General features: G+C 29.3%; 1 long non-coding RNA gene across 1 annotated transcript in view; it reads right to left on the bottom strand.

Annotated features, from left to right (window-relative positions):
* LOC147816954 (uncharacterized) overlaps nt 1-27829 on the bottom strand; it is a 111778-nt gene extending 83949 nt beyond the window's left edge. Inside the window, exons 1-3 of the long non-coding RNA XR_015429613.1 lie at nt 23886-27829; nt 18208-18298; nt 9585-11171 (exon numbers count right to left, since the gene is read on the bottom strand). This is a non-coding gene — a long non-coding RNA (uncharacterized LOC147816954). The remainder of the gene's footprint in view (nt 1-9584; nt 11172-18207; nt 18299-23885) is intronic.
* Nucleotides 27830-27961: the final 132 nt, after the last annotated feature.

Here is a 27961-nt window from a genome sequence, read left to right as displayed (position 1 = left end):
TAATTTTCTTAAGACGAATCTTGTTTCGGATCAAGGGCTAACGAAAACTTTTGGATGATTAACCATTTTCAATAAAGAGCTTAAACTAGGAGGAAAAATCCCCTTGTATCCCTAGCCATCAGGCTAACCGTGGGTGGTTTTCCTCTATGTAACGCAAATGCGGGTTAGTTCCATTCAAAAGCCCTCCACGGAGGCAAAATTTCTCCCAATACTTGACCCAGGAGTTCTCTTGTCTTCTGGATTGGATTCAAAATTACAAGGCTAAGGAGTTGAACATTGGTAGTCGTGATGGATAGCCCAACAAATTGGCTCGGCTGTTCAACGCCGGTTATAAAATAAAATTAAAAAAATTAGTTTACCTAGCAAAGAAGTGTTTTCGATAAAAAAAAACAAATAGCAGGTTTTCTATTTTTTTAAAAAAATACTTTTTAGCGGGATGGGTAATGAAAAGCTTTTGTGCGCAAGCATAGGCTTCCTATATCCTCATATAAAGCTAACTCGGTATTGTAAAATCTGAAATATATTTTGCTCTAAAAATCTTCAATTTTTAATAAGTAAACAAAAAAATTTTAATTAGAAATTTAAGAGGCAAATTTTTTTTCTTCTTGCTACTGAATTTAGTTGAACTCTGATAATTAAAATATAATTAAGTTTTGAAATCATTTACAATCAGCGAAAAAAATTGCGTTTCATAGAAGCTTTTTTTTCTAACACAATTTTTTTTTAAAAAATTGTACCAATAATTTTCCGTGTACAAATTTTAACGTTAAAAAACTTTGTAGACTAACTGCCACTACAATTTTTCAATTCCTATTCTCAAGTATATAAAACATGTTAACTCGATTCTATCCTGAGGTTCGTTTCGATAGATAACTCTGAAACTTTCGTTAACATACTCCTCGCATTGGACGCCTTCGGACATGAACTGAACACGCCTATCTTGATAGTCGCATTCACTTTGATTTGAACACGTCTAGTTTGATGGATGGAACACAGTGAACAGTTGACTTACTATTTGTGATTGCAACGTTATCCTTCTCGCGCTTTTGCTGCTTGGTGTAGATTGCGCACAACGGGGAGCTGCAAACACTGATAATAGCAGCAGATGAGTGATCACGCACACAACTGTGATCTTAACACAGCTCTTTAAATCACAGGTCAAAATCTGGCGATCTTAATACAGCACTCCCGGCCTCTCTTAAAAACAGCAATAAATCGTACACTGATATCTATTCATAGAATTCCATCCCAAATAAAATTCTGGCGGGAGAGTAATGTAGCGTAGCTACCACTACATTTATTCAATACCAATTAACTAGTATATAGCAGTGTTTCTCAACCTTTTTATCATCACGGTCCTGTCAACGTTTGATAATTTTACTACGGCCCACGGAAGAAGGGAGCAGCTAATCCAGATATGTTAAATTAGAATGTTTAATTAGTTTTAGTTCATAAAACAGATAGCTCTCAGCATTATAATCTTCGGAAACTTTTTTTTCCTCTCAAAAAGATAAATGATAAAAACAAAATTGTTTCATTATCAGCATTTATATAAAATAAATGAAGCAGTCTTACGCACCGTAATGTATTAATGAATATAGGTATTTATGATTAGAACTGCAGTATTACATTCTGAAAATAAAAGTTTAAATTATTTTCATAAGATCAGCTAAAAGAATCTTAACTTTCTATTTTATTTCATTTATCTCTAATCTTGTCAAACGTATTAACTCATTCCTGCCCTAGCGTCTTCTTAAAAGACAGTAAAAAAGTGAAAAAAAAATCATTATTCGAATTTATTTTTCTAATCATGAAAGTTGTAGCATTTGTTTTCACGTAAATCTGAAAGATACAAATAAATTTATTACCACTTTTTTAAATTCGGTATTTTCCATACGTTAGTTTCTTTTTGTGGGCAAACAAAAAAGGAAAGGCAAAGTTAAAAGGAAAATGGGACAAAGTTAGAAGGAAACCATTCAGGCATGCTTAGTTTTTATACAGCTTTTATATTGCACAAAAAATTGCAATTGTGATTTCAGAAGTCAAAATATTAAATTTAGAAGTTGTGACAATGTTATTTATAAGAATCTCTTCGTTTAGAGCCTGTCCAACATTGAGCCTTAACACCTTTCGAGTTTACGAACGCTTTATTTCTTTTAGTGTGCCTTTTCTTAAGTCAGATAAGCACTTTTCAGATTTAAAAAATAATCTGAATGCTTTTAAAACCAACCTGTTTTCGAAATAATCCATTTGATATATTTTAAGAGCTTGAAAAAGAGTGTGTTTTCAAAGTTTTCATTTATAATTAAATAATAATTTTAGTTCATATTTTTATTCTTATTTTCCCCTTCATATTTTATCGCTTAGCTTGAAAAAAATTTATAAATAAATAAATATGAGTCTCATTTGATTTGTCAGAATGAAGGTAAAACCTTTCCTGTTTCTCACCGAGAAGACTGTGTACATACCTTCGTATATAGTAAAACAGAAAAGTACATACCTTTATTATCTGGTAAATATACCTTTATTATACGGTATATACCTTTATATATGGATAAATACTATTAATATTGAATTTATACTAAGAGGATGTTTTCTTCAGTAAGCATGGAATTTAGCTTTTTAAAAAAAAGAAAGACAATGACCTAATTTCTATTGAATTAGAACTGCACTCGGACTTCTATTTAACGAACTTCCATTACGAATTTCTGTATTTTGCGAATTTTTTCGAGGAACCAAGAACATTTTGGAAATTTCTTCGAAAAATAACTTCCAAACAGCGAAGTGAATTTTCTGTTTAACGAACTTTTCTTCGAGATCCACTTTCCCAATTTACCAAAATATTTCAGAACATTTTAAACTTGTTAACGCATTTTATAGGGGAAATTACCTTGAATTGATTTTTGAATCCGCTTAACTTTTAGAGAAAGCAATGAAATCCTTTTTTGTTTGCATTTCAAACGAAAAACGCAGATAAAATTAACTGATTTTATCAGTAGCCATTAAACTTATATGAACGCATGTGGTAATGTATGTTTAAAATTACTCTTTAATAAATGCAGCTATAGTTTTATACATAAATTTAGCTTTTTTTTTAGTTGAAAATGTATGCAGAATGATAGTATAACACTGGATTATGTTTTGCTATATTCTTGCTTTCCATGCAGATTTATTTTACGGTTAAGATTTATGAAATAAACAGTAGATACTAGTTTACCAGATAAAAATGTATCAATTGCTTTTTTAATTATGCCTAGTGTTTATGAATTTAAAATGCGTTTTGAGTCGTTTAAGTATTTCAAAAGGTGATTTTTCTATTTAACGAATTTTCCTTATAACGAACTCATTATCGGGATTTAGCGACCTCGTTAAATAGAGGTCCGACTGCATATGTTTTATTCTAGGGAGTTTCTTACTAATTATGAGGAATAATTTTCTGACAGAATATGAGTGATTTTTTATCACTTTGAGTTCGTTAAAAAACAAATATGTTGAAATAGTATTTACAACGATATTATTTTTTCAAAATAATTATAAATTAAATGTGTCTTAAGCGGATATCACACAAGGGAAAAATAAGAGCAACCATAAGCGGAACCTCAACTCTTACGGCAATTTCGCAGAGTTGTTGATAGGGTTGCTGAATTGCCAAAACATTTGTTGGTAGCGGTTATCATATTTTGTTGCATATCTTAACTTTTAAATTACATTTTATTTTTTTCATGTGATCCTATCATCTCATTCTTTTTCAATTTCTTTTTTTAAAAGGAGGAAAATGAAATCACAGACGCTGTAGAATATTGATTGATATTCGTTTAAATTTGTGCATTTTAAAAGTCTTTATTCAGTTACAAATAAATATTCTGAACACTACACTCCCATATTAGTGGAGCAGCATAGTATAAAAAGGATTATGATTTCTTGCTCATTATATGAAAATGACATTAAGATGTAAATAAATTCCATGTTGCATCTCTAAAGGGATAAGGGGGTAAAAGGAGGATAGAATTAAATACTATCTAGTATTTTTTTTTATGTTGAATCGAGTGACTAATATTCTAGAAGTTATTTATGTTTTATCTATTAACGTAAAGTTTATTTATCCATATTTACGTATCTAGCATTGCTAGCTAGGCAAGTGAGGTATCGTGTACGTTAAATCGAATAAAACCAAGCTGTCTGACTTAATACTTTAGCAATTCAAAAATTTATAAAAGTTTCCAGCGTAGAAAGAACAATTTTTTTACTTTGACTTATACCACTTTATGCAACTGACATTGCTATCTAGACAAGTGAGGCTTTTCTTCCAATTTAAATGTTTATGCTTAATCTCATAAAATAGTCCTTTGAAGCAATTGTTTAGAAGAAATGAGGATTTAATGTATGAAATATGCAATTGTGACTTACCTTTTAGTCACAAAATATTTATAACATCAGAACCATTAGATCTATCAAATCAATTCTAATTTTTTTTTAAAATTTAGCCTAAAAAATATATAATAAATAATGTCTGACTAGTCTATACAATAATGTCTCGGAATTTTATTGTCATTAACTACAAATATTATCATGAATATCACTTTCATGAAATAACAATTTTTTTTTAAAAATTGCTTTTTAAAAATACAAGATTTTCAATGTCATACTTACAATTTATTATTGTAAAATTTGAAACATTCATTATTTATGTAAGATAATTTAATTAAAATTTACACGATTTATTTTAGGACAAATTTGTTGTATGTTAGTTTACACACTAAATAAATTCAAATTTATTAGTAACTAGAAGGAAAAAAAAACAATATTTTATTAATAGCATACTTTTTATGTACCCTGTTATTTTTGCTATAGGCTCTTTAAACGTGTTTTGCATTTTAAATAATACAAGAATCAGTTTAAAAAATGAAACTTTTAATATCAATACTTAAAACTTCATTCATTTACATTTTTTATTTTATTTTTCAATTTCAATCATGAAAACAATATTACTTCTCTTCCCTTCTACACTAGACAAATCTTATATGGTTTCACAAAATATCGGAAATAAAAGAAAGAAATTACTATCATGATAAAATTTTACCCACATATTATTAGAATGAGGGAGATTATAAATACCATTAATTTGAAATCAGTTAAGCCTTCAGGTATCCGTTAAAAACTAATTTTAAGTTTGATAGATATTTTGATTATAGATATTTATTTAGATAGATATTTTGATTTGAACGAAGGGAGGTATATTTGGTTTTGTAGTTTTTATGTTTGGACTGAAATTTCTTTTAAAAAATGAATTGTGTTTGTAAGTTAAGACTATTGAAAAGAAAAGTACTATATTGAAAAATTAGTAAGGTAAACTTACGTACTAACTGCCATTGTGGAAAAGTAAAGTATCAATAGATAAATGTAAAGTATAAATAAAAAGTAAAGTATCAATAGTTAACTTTGAATAATAAGATAAAACCATTATTCAAATTTGCTTCATTAGTATGATGTAATAATTATTTATTCGCTTTAAACTAATAACATTAAGAGTTATTATTATAATTTGTTCCAATCAAAATTTTCATTACTTTGGATAGAAATAATTCCTAAATTAATATAGATGAATTTTTCTGGCATTTCACATTAAAATATTCGCCAAGCAACTAGCCAAACTTTGTTGCATTATTATTTTAACATATAAAACATAAGAGATTGCATTTCTTAATTTTAACTTTTAATCTTTATTTCTGTTGATTAAAGAAACATGTGTTCTATTGCTTGAATTTTTTAAATTTTATTTGTGTATTAATTTTATTTTTCCCTAAGAATTCCTTAATTTTTCAATCGCTTATTTTAAAGCTAGTTAGAAAATTCAGAAAACATGTTTAGTAAACATTTGCCTTGTCCCCCACAAAGTTACTCTATTTTACGGTAATTATTGAAAAGGTTTTTTAAAAAAGGTAGTAATATATTATATAAAAATAATTTTTAAAATAAAAGATTCAAAACTTCAAACTGCTTTATATTCCACAATCCCTTTCCTCTTTATTTTCTTATCTGTTTCTACATTCATCCCCTCTTTATTTTGGTATATTTTGATTAGCATAATATTTTGTTAATTATTATTCAAAGTTAACATACATTTATCTATAGACACTTTACTTTTCTACAATGGTAGCAAGTATATAAGTTTACCTTACTAATTTTTCAATACAGTTTCATTTAGCATTTCAATAGAACGAAAAATGTTTTATAAATACAAACTTTTGTTGCATTGTTATAACGTATAAAATATAACGAAGATTGTATTTTTTATTTTTAGAATTTTAATATTTGTTTTTAATTTTGGTACCTGTTGAATGTAAAAGCATGTGTTTGATTATTTGAAAAAGCTTAATTTTTTTAATTTGTGAAATAATTATTTATTTTTTCCTACGAATTACTTTAATTTTAGAAAAGCTTATTTTAAAACAAGTTAGAAAACTCAGGAAACATGTGTGGCAAATATTTACCTACTCTCTCACAAAGTTACCCCATTTTTCAGTAATTTTTAAAAATACAAATTCCCAAAACCCCTATCTATTTTTACATTCATAACCCTCTTTTAATTGGTGTATGATGATTTGCTTAATATTTTGTTCATTATTATTCAAAGTTAACTATTCATATTTAAATTTTTATTTATACTTTACATTTATCTATTGATCCTTTACTTTTCTACAATGTAAGAATGTAAGTTTAAATTACTAATTTTTCAATATAGTTTCATTTTCAATAGTCTTCATTTATAAATACCATTTATTTTTTAAAATAAAATAAATTTCTGTCCTATCATAAAAACTATAAAACCAATAATACCAATCTTTCATTAGTGCATAGAATAATCTTAGAACTATCATCAAAATATCTATCAAACTTAAAATAAGTTTCTGAGTGATACCTGAAGGCTTAACTGATTTCAAATTAGTGCTATTTAATCTCACTTATTCTAATAATGTGTTGGTAAAATTTTATCATGATAGTAATTTCTTTTATTTCAGGTATTTTGTGGAACTCTGTAAAGTTTGTCTGGTGTAAAAGGAAAGAGATGCAATATTGTTTTTATAATTGAAGTTAAAAAACAATAATTCAAAATTGAAAATAAATACACTTGATAGTAAATGTTTTATTTTTACACTGATTTTTGTGTTATTTAAAATGTAAAATGCGCTTAAAGCCTATAAGAAAAATAATAGGGTACATAAAAAAAATTCTCTTAATACAACATATTTTTGTCTAGTTATTAATAAATTTGAATTTATATAGTATATGTTACAATAAATTTGTCGCAAAATATATCCTGTAATTTTTTATTAAATCATCTCATACCAATAATTAATGTCTTAAATTTTGCAATAATAAGTTGAAAGTATGACATTGAATTCATGAAAACCAATCCTCTTTTATTTAAAAAATATTTATTTTTTAAAAATTGGTCTTTTGTAAATGTAATATTTTTGATAATAATCAGAGCTAATGCAATGTAAATTAATTTTATTACAATTACGTAACAATGAAAATTTGAGTCATTTTTGTACAATCAAGTCCAGCATTATATAATATGTATTTTTTAGACAAATTAAAAAACAAAATTAGAATTGATTTGATAGATCTAATAGTTTTAATGCTTTAAATATTTCATGAGTAAAATGTAAGTCAAAAATTTTATATTTCACGCATTAAACCCTCATTTCTTCTAAAAAATTATATCAAAGGACTATTTTACTGGATTAAGAGTAAAAAATTAAATTTGAAGTAATGTCTCACTTGTCTAGATAGCAGTGTTCGTTGCATAAAGTGGTGTAAGTCAAAGTAGAAAAATTGTACTTTCTACACATAAAACCTTAATAAATTTTCAAACTTCTAAACTATTAAATCAATCAGCTTGGTTTCATTCTAATTCGATTTAGCGTAATGATATGCATAGGTAACGATATCTTATTTGCCTAATTAGCTATGTTAGATACGTACATAGGTATAAATAAAAAACTGTACTTTTATACATAAAACATAAATAACTTCGATAATATTAGTCTCTTCGTTCAACGTAAAAAAATCGTAAAAATACTAGATAGTATTTCAGTCTAATTCTATTTTTATCCCCCTAGCCTTTTATAAATGCAACATGAAATACATTGTTAATATCAATTCCATATTATGAGCTGGAAATTATAATTCTTTTCATACTATGGGGCTCCACTAACGTGGAAGTGAAATTTTCAAAATCTTTATTTGCAGCTGAATAAAGATTTTTAAAATGCAAAAAATTAAACGGATATCAATTCAGCGTCTTTTCAAGCTCTTAAAATACATTAAACGTATTATTTTAAAAACAGGTTGGTCTTTGAAAGCATTGGGTTTATTTCTTAAATCTTAACAGTGCTTACCCCACATACGGAAAGACACATTAAAAAAATAAAGCGTTCGCAAACGCGAAAGATGTTAAGGCTCTATGTTGGGCAGGCTCTCAAACGAAGAGATTTTAATAAATAAAATTGTCACTACTTCTAAATTTAATATTTTTACTACTTAAATCGCAATTACCATCTTTTAATTCATGTAATTTTGAAGTTGTTTACAAACCAAGCATGCCTGAATGTTTTTAATTTTATCTGTTTTTGAGAGATTAATTGGCTGTTGCGAAAGTTTCCATGTTTTCCGAAAGCTATCCAAATTGTTCAGTCGTAGCAAAATACTTATTATAAAAGATGTTTCTTGCTTTTTGAAATTTATCACCAGATGTTCTAGATCACCACAATAGTTGAGGAAGTCTTTTCATATAAAAAGAAATCTGATAAGTACGCCAAGAAATTTATGTAAATTTAGGTAGTTACAAATTTAGAAATACTTCCACGTACTTTGATTAATAAATTACTACACTCATTTTTGACCGACCTTTTGGAACACTGTGTTCCTCATTTTGAGCATTCTGCACGTTAAATCAACGCATGAAAACTACAGAATTTAAAAAAGTTATAGTAAATTTATTTGTACCGTTCATTTTAACGTTAAAATAAATGTTACAACTTTCATGATTACAAAGCCAAACATAAATATTTACATTATTAATACAGGGTGAATAGCCACATTTTTCCAACAAAAAATAAGCACTTTTAAAGAACTCAAAAGATATTTTTAAGCACCTTATAAAAAATATCTAATTATTAGGATAGGTGCACTAATAATTTTTCTCCTTCATATTGCTGAAAGTTTTTTATATTTATGTCAACAAAATGCAAAATAATTTTGAAAGCTACATGATCACGATAAAATAACTAGTTTCTGACAAGGAATTCTTTCCTTGATTACATTGGCCACCATAAAAACAATTTGTGCGCAATTTTAATTATATTCAATATTGAGTGAATCATTCTACTTTTTAAATTAATAATTATTTTACACAATTAAGTAAAAAAAATAATTATTCAAAATTAGAATTAATTTAACCATTAAAAAGGTTATCAAGTGTATTTTTTAGATTTAAATAAAAGATATTTCACTGTCTTACCAGCAAATAAGGAAAAAGAATTAATAATGTAATAATGATAAAAAGAAAGGTCACGTACCTTTTCTTTCCCATCTCTGAAGCGAGTCAGGTCACCCAGTCACCGGTTGAGCTCTAATTCTCCGGACAAATCACCAACGGAATGTCCATCAGCAGTCAGTTGGCTCCCAACTAAGCTGCAGGTCTTCTTGTTCGCCAAAATATAATAGCTTGATCGATTGATATGGAACCACAGATATTGGACACTTCTGAATATTTACCTTCGTAGGTGTGACATTTCTGGCCTCCATTGTTCCGTCTTCAGCTGCAATATTATGAGTTCTGTTATAATCATTTTTGCAAAACACATTAGGTGAGTAATTGGCAGAAAACAGCATCATTTGACAACTTTTAGACACCATGTGGTGATTACGCGAACATTGATTATGATGCCTCTAAGTCGAAATCATGACTTCAGCTTTACCCAAAACGAAAATTCACAGTTTTTCCAAATCGAAAAATCACTTTTAACCAGTCCAATGAAACACTCTTCCAGGCGTTCAGATCACAAAATGCTCCATCATCGTGGAACCTCTTGGCAAGTTCTCGCCTATAACAGCCATTCGGAATTCAATCTCTTCACAAATGTTTCATCATTTTTTTCGCCACCTCAACAATCTGCAGGGCAACTCATAAGTGGTGATGCAAGTCCGGATCTGTTCTTGCTTAACTAGACAAAAGAGCCGTGATGATTCAGGGAATAAAGCGTTTGTCTTCCACTGAGGTTAATCGGGCTCGAACCCCGGCGATTGCCGGTCGATATGAATTCCGCATCTGGCTTGCACCGACCACAGTGCTGACGTGAAATATACTCCGCGGTAGATGGATCATGGGTTAGAGTCCCCTTGTTGTCAAGCTAACCATGGCGTGGTCTTTCTCTCCATGTAACGCAAATGCGGTTTAGTTCCACCAAAAAGTCCTCCAAGAAGGCAAATTTCTCCCAATAGTTTTATAGCAAATTTCTCCAAATTTCTCCCAATCCAGGAGTTTCCTTGTCTTCTGGATTGAGTTATAAATTACAAGGCTATGTAATTGAACATTCGTAGTTGTGAACCCGAAAATTGGGTAGCCCGTTCAACGACGGCCATAAAATATAAAATAAAAATAGACAAAGCGAAAGATGTAGTTTAACCAGTCCGATTATGTTGACTGGGAGATCAGCTAGCAAAGATGCAAGAGTTTTTTCTTGACTCTTGGAAGGAACATTAAAGGCCATTGCATGTTATTTTTAACAGGGGCAGATGGAGAGAACGATTTCACCGAATACAGAGCAGAGTTCTTTCGCAAAACTTCAACTTCATGGGATGAAACTAACAGATGGGTCGTTAGAATCCTTCTCATAATGGATATTTCAGCCGCCGATAAACGAATTTCATCATAATCATCATTTGGTAAGATTTGCATCAACTTGAACATCGTTTTTGTTGGTGTCAGTTGGAGAAAGGTATATCGACACTAGGCCTCTTAAATGCACGCTTCTTGTGTCTGCAGACCTTTCTGGATCGAGATAGTGGAGAGCTACCAGCTTCTTATGGCGTTAAAACAAGCTTAGAAGAAAGTCTAGAATAATCTAAAAGCTGGCGCAAGTCTGTCATTTAGGCTGTCATATCTGAAATCGAAAAAAAAAATTTCATAAGAAAAATAAGGTCGTTGCAAAAACTAGTTAAATAAAATAGTTATTAAATTCAAAGAACAACAATATTTACTATATATATTTAACATAGAAAACTTCAACCAATCTTTTTTTGTTTTTCTTTTCTGTAAATCTCTTTCTTAATTTTCTAATGAAAACAAACTCTCTTTCTCAGACTTTAAAACTCACATGCTGTCTTTTAATCTATTTTTAGTTCAAGTATGGATTAATTAACCTTGACATTTTTCCCTTTGATAACTCGTGAGAAAGCTAAATTTCCCTAGACCAATTAGTACAATGATTTCCTTTATTCCCTATAATGAAGCATTTTACTGATTTACTTCGGAAGATTTTCCCTAATTTTTATTGAGGAGCACGACGAGTATGTGACTTGAATGCTCGCTCCTTAGGTATGTGTCATGCCTCCATGTTGTGATGGCGCTGTCATCAAGGTAGATGTTGTAAGAAGACAGAGGAGGGAACGCTCTGATGGAGAGCGGAAGCGAATTGTTTAGATGTCTTGGTCATATTAATTTTCTAATCTTTTATCATTATTAATAAATGTTTCTTTTGTGTTGTTAATTGGTTACCATTTATTTCGCCAATTGTGATTTTGGAAATTATCTGACTGAAGAAGGGAAAAGGAAGGAAAAATTATACATAATATCACAGTATGTGTCTCAAATGATATTCAGGTATAGCCTGGTGCCTGAAACGTGCTTAATTCCACCTCTCGGCTATTTGATATTCATAATCAATAACTGATTAGACAAAAATGCAGTCTGTATTTAAATTTTGAATACAAATCTCAGTCATTTCTTTTACCCAAATAATCACGGTGATATAAACAAAATGTAAGAAATAGTTCTTGTAAAAGTTTTTTTTTTCTTTCACACCATTAGCTTACGCTTAAATAGCAGTACACAGGAAAAGGAGAGATCTTTTTCAACTGCAAATTGTTATCAAAGGACGCAATTTAACTTGGTGAAAAGCAATTCAAAGAAAGCATTCAAGTTTGAGTGAACGCAAAGCAAGAATATCGCTCAAATAAAAGCGTATTTCACTCAAGTTAAGTTAAAAAATTTTTTACTCCTTTTTGAGTAGGGGAAATAATCACTCTTTCATTTTAAGAGAGCACATGGTGTCAAAAATTCTAAAATTTTAACATAATATTATTACAACTCACAAAAATAGATTCCGTTTAAATTATTTGTAGCTTAGAAATTTCTTTAAAAATATTTAAGCGATATAAAACCTCTTATAATTTACTTAATAAAAATATCTTAAAATTGAAATATATTTTTCACTAAATGTTGAGACTTATTTTGCACTACAATGATTTGGTTCTAAAATTAATAATTTTAAGCCCTAAAAACTCTCCTAGGTAAATTAAAGAATTTAACACGCATTTACTTTTGCTTACTAACATATTCATTTTAAGTTTAATTTTATAAAGAGTAAAGTTTTTTTATTGTTAAAATTATATGGAAAATTTTTATTATGTAAAGCAATTAAAAACATCCTATGGGTTTTAGTTATTTCGATTGATCTGTACTTTATTTTAATAAAGGAATATTTTTTAAAATTAGTTTTTAATTTTTTAATTTTAAATTAAATCTAGTAGTTAAAAGTATTTAATTTTGCGCAAACATAATTCTAAGATAATTGTTAAAAATAATTCAGTGGTGTTCGCATTAATTTTATATAAAAATTACTACGATTAATGTCAACATGCCTGTCTAAATACTTGGGCAAAGGTCAATCTGCCTTTCATTGGTCAATCTACTGTGCAAGGGACACTTCGCGCAAACCGCTACTATAAACTAATTATGGTAAGAACTCAGAAAGAATAACAGTTTAAAACTAGCATTCTATTAATTTTTTATTTTAATATTCAAGAATTTCTTCCTAGAACTTTAAAATTCTCCGTCTTCTATAGTAGGCATGAAATAAATAATTTATTCTTTAATTTAAATAAGCAATTTTTGGGGTCAGTTTGCTAATCGGAGAATACAAAAGTCAAAGTTTTTGATGGTTTTCTATTGATGGACCCACATAATCTTGACGGTAACCATCAATAATTCCATCATGAGCCATTATAATTTTTGGTAACCTACATAAGTAACCACCAAACATGTAAAACAATTGCCGCTTTCATACGCTACGGACAGACAGTACGCCGAGATGGATTGTGGTTGAATGAATTGGAAAACCATGCTTTTGCATAATAAGTTGCGGAAATCGACATGGTAAAGAAGAAAAAATCGCATTTTCGAAGAGGGAAAATTAAGAAATTTTTAAAAACATCCTATGAAAAAGGCAGCTATAAGGGATTTTAAAACACTAAAGTAAAAAAAGCACATTTAAGCACTTTTTAAAAATGCTACGCACCATGTTAATATATTTGATAATCGTTATTGAACAGCCGACCCAATTTTTGGGTCTACGACTACTAATGTTTAGCTCCGAACCCTTATAATTTTGAACCAATCCAGAAGACAACGAAACTCCTGGATCAGTACCCAAAGAGGTATGATTTGTTATGGGAACATTGAGGATATTGTGACTCGACAGATTTAACGTGCATCAGTCACCATTTACTACATGGGGAGTCATCGGCTGGCGGAAATCGAATCTACGACCTCTTAAACATTGGCTCAATGCCCTTCCAACCAGAGTATCCCGGTCCTCATGTAATATATTGCAGTTGATAGAACTACTTTGTGCAAAATAAATCCGAATAATGAAAAAAAATTTCCTTTTCTTACTGTCTTTTAAGAAGACGCTAGGGAAGGAATGGGTTTAATACGTTCGACAAAATTAGAGATAAATGGATTAAAATAAAAAGTTGAGAATCTTTTAACTGATCTTATGAAAATAATTTAAACATTTATTTTCAGAATGTAATACTAAGAGGTTACAGTTCTAATCATAAATACCTACATAAATTAATAAATTACGGTGCTTAAGACTGTTTCATTTATTTTAAATAAATCCTGATAATGAAATAATTGTGTTTTTTTTTATCATTTATCGTTTCGGGAGGAAAAATAAAGTTTCCTAAGATTGTAACTGTTTTATGAACTAAAACTAATTAGACATTCTAATTAGATATATTTGGATTAGCTGCAATCGCTCAAACTCGTTTAGAAATCAATATATAAATTAATTCATTATCGGGATTTAATTGATATTTTAATGGGGATTTTGGTGCTGTTCCCGTAATGGTTAGATTTCTATATTTCCTTATATTTTAATATGCATTAATGAGTTTTTTCATTTTACGCTTAATTTTTATTTATATGAATAGAAAGATGACGGATTTTTTCATATCACATGATCCGTCATGTGGGTTAACAGGGGGTGCTGCAGATAGACTTGATCAAGGGTCTACTGTGGTTAATTAGCTATACCTGATCAATTGTTTTGTTATATTAAACACTTTAAAAATTATAGCTGAGACAAATTTTAGTTAGTTTTGCTTCCAAATTTAAGCTCGGTTTTCGTCCGCAACCTCCTGTCCGTGGATCAAATAGTACTCCCCATATGGAACATGAAATTGCTTCCACTTTTTTATTGTGTATTTCTCTCGGATTAGTGTGACTTTCTGTGAACTTAAGGTTGACTGGGCGGTGAGATCAAACTAATCTGTATTAAACTCAAAACTAAGATCAGTCACCTATGCCACACCCATACCGCAAATGTAGTTGTATTTGTTTTGAAGGATGTTTAAAAGCAATTAAATTATCCCCAACCAGAATTTTATTTGTCATACAATTCGATGAATGGATATCACTATATGATTTATTGCAGTTTTTATGAGAGGCCAGAAGAACTGTATTAAGATCATAAGATTTTGAGCACTGATTGTAAGAGCTGTAATAAGATTACTGTTGTGTGCGTGATTGCTCCTCTCTTGCTATTAGTAGTGCGTAAAGATCCCCGCTGCGTGTGATCGAGACAGAGCAGCAACAGAGCGAGGAGGATAATGTCGCAATCACAAATAAAAAGTGAACTGTTCATTGTCTTCTATTCATCACTCTAGATTTCCATCACTCCTCTCCAACGTTGCCCACAGTAAGGACAGATAGTACAGAGAAGGAAAGGCCTTGCCCGGGATTTGTACCCAGAACCTTTCTGATGCAAGGGCAGTTCCCTAACCCTGACACAGGCCGGTTGGCCTATGCGAGGAGTACGTTAACGAAAATCTCAAAACATGTTTATATACTAATGAATGAGAGTTGAATAATTGCAGTGGTAGTTACGCTACAAAGTTTTTCAACATTAATATTTGTACACGGAAAGAATTTGGTAAAATATTTCTTAAAAATTTGTGTTTGAAAAATAATATTCTGACCAACAAATTTTTTTCACTCATTGTAAATGATTTCGATATTTATTATATTTTAATTACCAGAGTTAGACTCTGAATTCTGTAATAAGATAAAAATTTGTCCTTTTCAAATATAAAAAATAAATTATTTTTGAGTTAGTAACTCATATTATTTCCTTTAATTTTTGACAGTGTTGAACTTTATCAAATTTTTTTTATTGTGAATTTTATTTCAAATGATTTTAGTGTTTAAAACGAAGAGGCTCATTCAAAGACGAATTTCGATGGAAAAATTCAAACTAGAAGATTTTTGACAAAGATTAGTTAAAATCTGTTTTGACTATTACTTTTGAGTTGGTAGGCTAACGAAAATTTTTGGTGAGTTTAAAATTTCCTACATTTTTGCTTAAATTTTAAGGTACAACTCGTGGTTTGTAAAATAAAATTTGCTGCATAAGTCATTATCATAATTTTTTCACGGGATAGCTAGAGAAAAAATTAGGGCCTCACATTTCTTTTATAAACATAAATTTCATTGTGAAATTCGAAATTCCGATTAAAAACTTATTAGATTTATTAAAAATTAGCAAAAGGTAGTTTTGGTTCACACTTTTTTCGGTAGGGTGTCTATCGCAATAACTATCTGTAGTGGACTTTTAGAAGCAAAATTCAAATGTTTAGTTTTTGGTTTCTGAAATTGTTATTTCTGAACTGTAACTATTTTCTACAATTATCTAACGTTTGGAAAGAAATCAAAACTTGTGGTTTCTAAGTCAATAAAAAACTGCAACAATTTTCTTTTTCGTAGACGAGAAATTAGGGTAGGTTATTTCTTGTTAACGTTTCGAGTAGGATAACGTTCGTTCAAATCTTTATCAAATATTAGCTGTTGTTGCAAACTTCTTTTGGTGGGTTTCTCTGGAGTATCAAAATTTCTTTCCGCAAGAAAGTAACATTTTGTGGTCACATTCAATATTGTGGTTTTTAAGTCAAAGAGTAATTAAAACTTGTTTTTGACCATTTTTGAAAGGCATGTTTTGTAAATCATAAAATAAGCAAAACCAATTTTCGTCTTAGCTATGTTACCGTGCATGACCTAAATCAATAGAATTTCTATTTTACCGGTGAATGTCAACAATCACATAGTCGCTTTGGTGAATGTCCGAAATATTTGTTATATGTGATTTGATATTAATTTATTCGTTGATATTATTATATTTATTCGATGTTTTAATATTTGCTGAGGTTAGATTGGGAGAAACATCAGTATTCGGAGTGCCGGTAAAATGCATACCGAGCAGTGGCACTTAACTAGACCTAGTATACATTTTGGACATTGTGAATGTCAACATTCATCGGTGGAAGTCAACCAATTTCTGTCATTCATAGTAACAACTACACTTGAGCAAGTGATCTAACGAATGCATAAGAGCGAGCATTTTGATTTATGGAAAGATTCTGGTGGCTTACTACTAATGTTTGAAGGCAAAATTCGAATTTAAGGTTGCAAGAACAGCAATTATTTATAGCTTGTTTTCGCCATGCCATACTCTTTAACAATATTTTTAATTTGCATTAGAATGTACTAGTAATTCCCTACTCTATGCTAGCGTTTGGAGGTAAAGTTCAAACTGATGTTGTTGTTTTTTTAAACAGAGATATGATAAAACTTGTTTCGAGGAAAATTTCAAACTTGCGGTTTCCAAGACAAAGATTCGTATTAACTTGCCTGAGCCATATTTTTTTGACGGTTAGGTTAAACGAAAAGCTTAAGAGTGATAAAAATGAACTTGTTTCTAGGTCAAATTATATTTAAATTTTATCAATTCAAAACATTTTCCTTTGACAAATTTAAAGCGAATAACTTATAAGGATTATTTTGTCACACAAAGAACTTATGTTTGAAGGCTGAACTGATATTGTGGTTACTTTTGTCAATAAAGCTCTAAAACTTGTATATTAATATAACTTATAATATGCATTGTATTATTATCATTATTTTTGTGGTGAGATTAACGAAAGTATTTATTGAAGTACTGATTTTCTAAATAAGGATAACATAAAGATATTAAATTCAAATTTTCAGTTATTTGTCCAGAAATTTTTTTAGCAGTAGGGTAAATGAAAATTTCTGGGGAGTGAAAATTTCTCAATTTCTTACAACATTTACTGTAATTTAAAACTTATTTTATAAACTATCAAGAAAATATTTGTATGTTTGCTATGAAAATTGTTATGTTTCCTAGCAATCAGTAGACACTTTTCATGAATTTAACGAGAGCTAATATTGATTCGAATATCTTTAGAAAATATTTACAGATCATATCACTCGAGAAGCGTCATAAAATCAACGCGATTTTCTCAGTACTTTTTTTTAATAACTGCTCGAGTCATTTCTTTTTAAATTAATGAAAATTAAAAAAAAGATTATGTTTATCAAAATTTAAGTTTATTGGAGTAGAAGTTAAAGACAAAATGTTTGTCTGTTGAAATTGGCAGTTTAGAGAAGAAAATGTTTTAGCGATGTTGACAATTTGCTCCAAAAGTTTTTAAAGAAGCATAAAAAATACCTCTACTGGAATTACAATAAAAACTAAAAGGTAAAAGTTGAAACATTTTGTTTTGGGGTCATAACGCGTGGAAATCTTAATTTATGGAAAGAGAAAATAAAATTCTTACCAGAACCATGTTGCAACAACACATACTGCTCAATTAACGTCATAACTCTGTCCTATCTTGCAAACGAAAGCCACATCTTTTCCTGCATACACTGCAAAGAAAAAAAAATAATCATAAGCAATGTTTTAATGAGCATTTTAAATCATAAAATTATCACAACTCACAACATTTTTTCTCAACAAAATAAATGTGTGCATGATGCTAAAGATCATCGGAACAGGCAAACAAGTGAGTAACGTAAAATAAACGACTAAAGATTTTAATATGTTTTAATTAGACTTGCTAGATTATTTTTAAAACACGATCTGAACATTAAAAACAAGTTATGTAAAAAAATTAAAGTCAATTAATGCAATATAACAAAAAAAATTTATTTTAGTTACTTTATTATATAATTACAATTTTTTTCTCCCATAACACTAAAATTTATTAATTACATTTAATTAATTAATATTTAAAAAACTGAATTAACATGAAGTGGCTTCCACTACAAAAAATGTATTTGAACCTGAATGGATGATTAAAAAGTATTTTATTAATGATTTGAGCAAGATATATAAATATATATATGTAGGGAGAACTAATAAGTAGGAATCGGAAAAAAAAAGCGAGTGATATCAGACAACTGTATAAATTTGGTGACGAGGACCACGTAATGTTCTTTATTGAATTTATCTGACACAGTGAATATAAATAAATTAAATATTTAAATGTGCGCAATAAACTACTTTTTTTGTTCAAATAGAGCTATAAGTTAAAAAATTATCCCTGATGTTATTTTTAAAATATGTGAAAAACTGAATAGTAGCCCTTGATTCCCACATTGGATCTGAATGAGACTGGATCATTCCATTTATTTCAAAGGTGGGGAAAGTAGAATTTACTGCGCATCATTTCGGCGCAGGAACTATACAGTGAATCCGATTGCAATATTTTCTTTGAAGACACATAAGCTCCTATTCTTTCTGCAAGCAGATTTTTAAAATTAAAACTATGGCGCCATTTACCAATTTGGATTTATATATACATTAACTTATACATTTCTAATAAGTTTTAAATTAATCGGATGTTTTTAAAGATAATATTTTTTACACTCTGATTACATTTTTTTTAAATCATAACTGATTTCATATAGTGTCTGAAATATTTTTTGTATCTCTTTATGTATTTTCATGAAGTTGAGGTAAGAAAATCTAAGTAAAATCTAGAAAGATTAATCATAGTATAGAATTGCCCTGCCCGGTGTACATTTGCCCGGTATACCCTACACTGATGTTTTTTTTAAGGTCAAGGGCCACTGCCCGGTGTACATTTGCCCGGTATGCCCTACACTGATGTTTCTTCTAATCTATCGTCAGTAAGTATTAAAATATCGAATGATTGTAATTATATCCACGAATAAATTTCTATCAAATCGGATGTAATAAATATTTCGGACATTCACCAAAGCGACTGTCAACATTCACCGGTGAAAATCAACAACCTCCGTTTTCGGTCATTCACATAATAACCTCATCAGGACGTTTATTTCATACTCTGCCTAAATAACATTTGACATTATATATAATGCCTAGGCAATGTGTGAAATATAAATCATTTCATACTTTGCCGGCTAGTTTTAGGCATTATAAATAATGCCGGATATCATACTTTGTCGGTAACAGATATAAAAATTAATTTAAAGAAAAGCATAAGTACAACACTTTAAAAAAATACTACGAAAAATACCACACCCCTATTTTAAGTCAAACAATACTTGCCATACATATTATTGAAAATACTACGCATGAAAGTAAATTCCGACGCATGCGCAGTAAATTCTACTTTCCCCACCTTTGAAATAAATGGAATGATCCAGTCTCATTCAGATCCAATGTGGGAATCAAGGGCTAGTAAACTGAATCACTTATACTAAAATTTAAAACAATAACTAATCCATCAGAAAATTCCATTTCGATTTTTGCTGATTCCTATTTAATGAATGAATTAATATTTGAAAAAGCTGTTGAAATTGAATAAATAATCAAACATAAGTATTGCTTAATGGTTCTTCTTTCTCTTACTGCGATTTCTTATTAAAGATAGGCATGTAAAGGCAAGCTTACGCATAGGTTTGTATGGAATTTCCTTTTTAATGAAAGTTCCAGTTGTCAATATGTGTAACATGTTCTCTTGTTCTAAAAATTTGGTGAAATTTGATATTTTATTCGCAAAATAGCTAAAAATGTATATTTTTTTCTAAAAGTTGACTGGGAAAAAAAGTTTATCTGAATCACAATTTTCAACGATGAGCTAACGTATCGTAGAATAATTTCAAATACTTATTAAAATCAAAATTCTTATTAAAATTAATCAAATTATCAGAAGTTGGATACAGGATAATTAGTCCATAACTTTTTTGGCGTAAGAGATAAGGAATTTTGGCTAATGATTCAATACAAACAGTTAAGGTTTGGAACAAAATTAAAACACGTGGTTGTGTGGTAAAAAATGCGTTTTTTTTTTAGTTTTTTTTTTTCGAACCATATCTTAAGAAAATTTTTGTTGTCTTAACATAAGTAGGTTAAATAATAACACCGGCACGCAATCCTGTAATTTCGGATTCTATCAGTTAACAGCTACAGCTAAAAATTTTATTTCGAAGGGAAAAATTATAGGGAAGTTGAATCCAAGCTTCGTTCCTTCTAGCTCAAAAATCGTTTAAACCTTGCTTTAAACAGAAATTATTGTCACGTGAGTTAAGGATTTCCTACATTTTGCCTCTTTTTGTAGGTCACAATTCTGCTAACGCGTGTTTTGAATGTAACGCTCTCTTTTGTGCGTTGCACTTTTCTAGTGCGCATGCGTCAGTTCTGTTGAAATGCGCATGAGCCCATGAAAAATATAAAACTTACGTAAGTGAAAATAAGAGATTTTGCAAAAATCCATTAGTTAAAAACGCTAACGTAGTGGAATATCATTTAAACTTTGACCACAAATTCAAAAGAAATATTTACAATGGATGTATAGTTTGTATAAGGTAAGAACTCCCCCACCATAAAGTCTGAGGCGTTCTGCTGCTAATGGAAACAAGAATAGCTCATTTCAGGGAGGGTAGCTTCTCTTCCCTCTAGCGATAACACATTAGACCGAAAAAAAAAAGATTATCGCTTTCTTTCACCGATTTAAGCCATAACCTGTCCTAAACAATGTCCACACACCACTACTTGACATAGTTATACCTCGTTACCATAGTCACCGCCACAAGTTCAGACGAATGGCTAAGGGAGTTCTTACTTTAGACAAACTATACACTACTTGTTCCGTATTTGTAAGCTACGCTCTTGGCGTTCGAGCATCTCCCCTTGGCACACTGCAAATACGCCAACTTGGCAAGCTGTCTATGTTTGTACGCCATTACAGTCTACGCTCTACACCCGAAAGGGAAACGCAAATAAACTCCTTTTATACAAACGCTTCTCTTCATTTTTATGCCACCCCTCCGCACACTATTTCTTTAAAGCTGTAGCATACGACTCAAGATGCTTTGCTCAACATAAAACTTTGGATCTGTGAGCAGAAAAATTTGGTAAATTATAGATTTTGATGAATAATTCGGCGATGAATAATGCCGCTTATTATTGATATTTAAAAAATATTATAATTCTATTGCTTATTGAATTTATTTTAATTAAATTACATACTTAAAATAAATATAATTTTGAAATAGCGAAAATATATCTAGATCCTTGAGGAATTAATGCAATTAGACAACCATAATTTTTTACCATAAACAAAAACCAATAAAATTATATTTTATTGAATGAACCAACGGTTGTGAGAATACAGGATTCATTTCTAAATTTTATCAATGTATTTCTTCATATTCGCATTCTAGGTTCACGCTTTTAGTTCGAAGACAGGCTTAAACAGATAACATTTAACAGCTATAAACAGCGTGCTTGCAGCTTTGTCAAGCCAACAAAACTTAAATCATGCCAACATAAAGATAGGTATCATATAAAATAAAGACGAGCATGCGCGAATGCTTCAATCTTATTTACAGGAGCGAACGAAAGCTAACTTAAAAGTGCGAAATCTCCCTATAAGGGTACCTCATAATTTTGAAGAAACTATAATAAAAGTGCTTATTTTTCTATTAAGAAAGTTGCATAAAATATTGTGTGTATAGTGCACAAAAAATAAACTTTCCACCCAAACAACTAATCGGATCTTCACATTCTAGGATTATCTTAATGATTCGATGGAGTGATATCAAATAGGCTGACTAATGCTGACGATATTTTAAACTGCGAAATCCGAAACAAAAATGTACTTTCTCTTAATAATCATATCTTTTTTACGGATTTAGATTCCTCACCCTTAAAATAAAAACAGTAACCGCATTATGGCCGCAATTGCTTGATCAGAAAAGCGGTTGATGGTACGAGCCTCTTAATGCTAATTTTACAATTTTCTTCAATGAAAGTCGATTTTTTTTAATAAAATACGGATTTAGATTTATGACACTCAATCTGGGCAATAGGGTCCCCATAGTTTGATCAGGACAGCAATCCGAAGTTTGGACCCCTAAATATTAATTTTAGCATATTTCCTCATATTTCGGGAACTTTTTAGGTGAAATGAGAAATTTCACACAATTATAAAATTTGGTTACCTAAAGATAGTTTCATGCGAAAATTAACTTTGAGTAAACATTTATTATTTTTTATTATCCTAGTTGAAAGAATTTTGAATTATAAGGCATACAACTTTTTACACCATGTAATTTAATTTTACATGGCAAATTTTCCATGTTAGAGTGAAATCGGTCAATTACAAAATTGCAGTGACTTCAATTTACGAAATCAAATTAGCGAATCAAATGACAGTGATTCGATACAAAATTACAGTAAAATCGGTCGAATAGAACCTGAGAAATCGAATTTTTATATACGATTTTTTTAAATAAGATTTCTCAGGAATTATTTGACCAATTTCGCACAAATTTTGTATTTTGCAATGCAAAATTGATTTTTTTTTAAAAATAAGGATTTGTATATCAAATTCAAAACAGTTCAAAAATTTCACACTATTTTAAATAAAACAATAAAAAGTAAAAAATCGTTAAAAATAATATTTTTGCACAGAATTATCTTTCGATAAACGAAATTTATAATTGTGGGTAAAAATGTTTCATTTTGCTTAAAAAAATCTGGAGATATCTTGAAATACGCAAAAAGTAAAACTAACATGAAGAGGTCAAAACTTTGAACAGTTTTCCTGGCCAAAATATGGGGAGCAAATTTCCCAAATTGCGCCTTCCTCCTATATCTTGAGTGCCAGAATTCTGAATCCGTGGAGAAAACCATAAATTTTTGCAGAGAAAGTACGTTTTTGTGTCTAATTTCCTAGCTTAAAATATCGTCTACGTTAATTAATTTGCCCCTCGTTTTCCCAATGGTTTCCCTAATGGTTCGTATTAAGATTGAGTCTCAGAACGTAAAGATTAGGGGTGACTCGTTTCTTTTCTTTTCGCACTGCAAAATGTATCAATCATTTTTTTTGGATTAATTTTTAACTTTAAAATCTATATAGTTGCATCAAAAAAACTAGCGTGAAATTTGCGATCATATTTAAAATTAAAAGCAAGATTTGTAATAGTTGACATAATAGATTGAAAATTAAACTGTACTTACAGCTGAAGATTCAATTATCAAAAAATCAGCCTTCTTTTTAGCTTCATCATTTCATAGCAGGCAATTTAAAAGAAAATGGATTCATCTCAGTCCGGCAGATTCCAAACATCAAACATCTCACTTTGTCAGGTTATTCCCGATTTGTCAGACTATTTGAGCAGACATTAACCTACAAAGCTTAGTAACATTGGATTATAATAAACTAGAGACAGGATTAATACCAAACAATTTAAAGTTCAAAACAAAAAACATAGAAAAATTAAAATTGGAAAAAGTAAACGTTAACGACATTAAAAGCAATTGAAACACAGTACAAGAATAACGACTGAAAATAATCACTTAAGTTACACAGAGAGGAGAAAAAAAAACTAAAACATACATGGGGTGAAAAACTAATTTACATCGGATAAGAGCCTGAAAAAAGCAGAACTTTAAAAGAAAAATTCTAGAAAATCTATCAGATACATTGGAAAAAAATTTTTGAAGAGAAAATACAAAATTAAAATACATATAAAAATCTGCAAACATAAAAAAAAGCTGAAAAGAATTTGAAACTATAAAAAAATTGGAACAAAACAGAAAACGAGGAAGAATTAAGGAGAAATGAAGTACAAAAAAATAAAAAGGTTGAAAAAATTATTTAAAAAATTATTTAAAAAAAAATCTAAACCTGTGAAAAATTCAAATCAAACGTAAGCAAGGAAGGGTAATGCGAAACACGTTGTTGGGTCTATAAAAACAAATGGATTTGATCAGATGCACACACACACAAATTTTACCAATCAAAAGCAACTAGAGTACACAATGGAAAAAATATATGAAACATTGGAAAAAATATGATACACCATTTGGAGAAACAAAACACTCATTCAAGAAGCTAAAAAAACTCAGAAGGAAGATAAACATTGAGAAAAAAAACAATAAAAAACATGGGCAAAAAATGGAAAGAGAAGACATATTGGAATTGAATAAGTAATTATAAATTAATAACCAGTGAAAAAAAAAACTCGACTAATCGAAAAACGAAAATATGAAAAATGAAAACAATTAAATACAAATTTTTAAAATAAATTTCCTAAAAAACACTGAAAAGCGGAAAATATGGAACACCGAAAACAAAGTGATTCACGTATATAAAGAGATGGAAGCTAAAAAAAATAAAATATGGCGATAAAACATTGGTGAGTTTTCTTTCAATGAAAGTATAACCACACACTGAAAAAGCTTCAGAAAAAAGTAAAAAAAATGCAAAACAAACTTTAAGCATACATTGAAAAAAATAAAGCACACACACATTGGAAGAAACAAATTGGAACACAAACAGGGGAAGAAAAAGTAGGAGCACGAACATTAAATGAAAAAGTTTGGAAAATGAACACGGGTAAAAAAAGAAAATTGGAATGCAAATACTTGGTAAAATAATTTTGAATATCAACACAAGAGGAAAAAATTTGGATAACATACACTGGATGAAAATATTTTAAGCACAAACACTGGATAAAAAGTTTGAAGTACAAACACTGGGTGAAAAAAAGTGAAATGAATACAAGAGGTAAAAAACTTGTAACACAAACATTTGGTGAAAAAATTTGGAACACAACCACAGGATTGAAAAAAAAATTGCGTAAGATACTGGAAAAAGTTTGAAACACAAATTGGAAAAAAAATTAAACCAAACATTGAAAGCAGAAAAAATTTAAACACACAATGAAAGAAAAATAAAATGAAATACACATTGAAAGAAAAAAAATTGAAACTTACAATTCTGAATTAGAAATTAAAAGTTGAAAATAAATCAGAACCCAAACTGGGAATACAAAAAATAACCCACTGAGAATAAAAGTTACACATATTGGAACATATTGGAAATAAAAACAGATATATTGAAAAAAATAACAGAATCTAAATTAAAAAAAATCGAAGGAAAATCTGGAACTCAATGGATAACAAGGGACAAATAATTAAAGAACAGGGAATCCTAGAAAAAAGTTTTAAAAAAAACAACAATTGAGAAATTCGAAAACAAAATCGAAGAAAATGAAAAAATTGATTACAAAAAATTTAAAATATTGAAAAAAGGAATACGTAAAAACCATACATAAAGAACTGCTTAAACAAGGCGATAAAACAAATTGCGAATTGGATCGAATGTATTTGAAAAAAATGCTATCGATCTGAAAATATTGAAAAAATTCAAAACACAAATATGGCACACTTTGAAAAAACACATGCATGCACAACTAATTGGAGCTAACTAATTCGAAGCAACTAATTGGAACACCAACACTGGATAAAAAGAAATCAAAACATTTAAAGCACAAACACTGGAAGTAAAAAAATTGGATCAGAGATATTGTATGGAAAAATTTGGAACACAAATTCTGGAATATTTGGATCACAAACTCTGGATGGAAAAATTTGAAACACAAGCATAGGATAAAAATATTTGGAGCACAAACACCAGATGAAAATGTTGAGAACACAAACAGATGAAAAACTGGAAAGATCAAAAGTAGAAATTGGAAAAATTTTAAAAAATTGAATGCAAAAAATGTAAAATTTAAAGAAAAACTGAACACGTAACAAATACATAAAGGGGGAGTAATTCAAAATACAAGAGGATAAAACGAAGAAGGAATTTGATCAAATGTACTTGAACGAAAATGTTACCATTCGAAAAACGCTTTAGAAAAGCTACAGAAAAACATTGAAAAAATGCAAAACACACTTAAAGCACACATTGAAAGAAACTAATTGCAAAAAAAAAAACAAAAAAAAAAACACTGAACGAAAAAATATGGAACACAAACGCAAGACGAAAATATTTGGAACACAAGCACTAGATAAAAAAATTTTGGAATACAAACTATGGGTGAAAAAATCTGGAACATTGACACAGGGTAAAGAATATTTGGAACACAGAATGAAAAAATTTGGAGCATAAACACAGAAGGAAAAATTTAGGAGCATGAACACTGGCTAATAAAAAATTGGAATACAAACATTGGAAGAAAAAAAGTGAAATGAAATTGGGAACACATATTAGAAAATAAAATTTGTAACACATACTGACAATAAAAACCGAACATAGAGTGAAAATAAAACTTACCCAGGAAATAAAAATTTTATATCTTTGAAATAAAAACAGATCATACTATATTGAGAAAAAAATGGAGCAAAAAAAGAAAGAGAAAAGCAACAAAAAGCTAAAAGGCAATGAATAAACCAGCAAAACAATCAAAAACAGTAAATGGTAGAAAATATTGAAAAACAAGAATGAAAAACTGGAATGATCAAAAGCAGAAATTGGAAAAATGAAAAAGATTGAATATATCTGGAAAAACTGAACACTTAACAAATGTATAAAGAGGGAGTCGTTCAAGAAACAAGGCGATAAAACAAAGGGGGAATTCAATCAAATGTACTTGAACAAAAAGGTTACCATTCGAAAAACACCTTGGAAAAAGCTTCAGAAAAACATTGAAAAAATGCAAATCACACTTAAAGCACACATTGAAGTAAACTAATTTCAAAACAAGAACGAACGAAAAACTATGGAACAAAAACATAAGACGAAAATATTTGGGACACAAACACAGGATAAAAATTATTAGAACACAAATACAGGATAGAAAAGGATTGTTACAAAAAACATTGGAAAAAAAGTTTGAAGCACACATTGGAAAATAAAAATTGGGCCAAACATTGAAAGCAGAAAAATTTAAACACACAGTAAACAAAAATATTGAAACACAAATTGAAAGAAAATAAAACGAAATACACATCGAAAGAAAAAATTTGAAACGTACATTGAAAATTAAAAGTTGGAAAATAAAATTTGGAAATGAAGCCGGAAATGGATCAGAATACATATGGAAATAAAAACGGATCATGTATTGAAAAAAAAAAAAACAACAGAATACTATAACAAAAACTATACTATACTAAATACTAAACTATACTATACTAAATACTATACTATACTACATACTATACTATACTACATACTATACTATACTACATACTATACTATACTACATACTATACTATACTACATACTATACTATACTACATAC

The sequence above is a fragment of the Parasteatoda tepidariorum genome, chromosome 1 (assembly GCF_982258835.1).
Source record: "Parasteatoda tepidariorum strain Cologne lab strain chromosome 1, Ptep-v5.0, whole genome shotgun sequence".
Taxonomy (NCBI): domain Eukaryota; kingdom Metazoa; phylum Arthropoda; class Arachnida; order Araneae; family Theridiidae; genus Parasteatoda; species Parasteatoda tepidariorum.
This window is presented reverse-complemented; position numbering and strand designations above follow the sequence as displayed.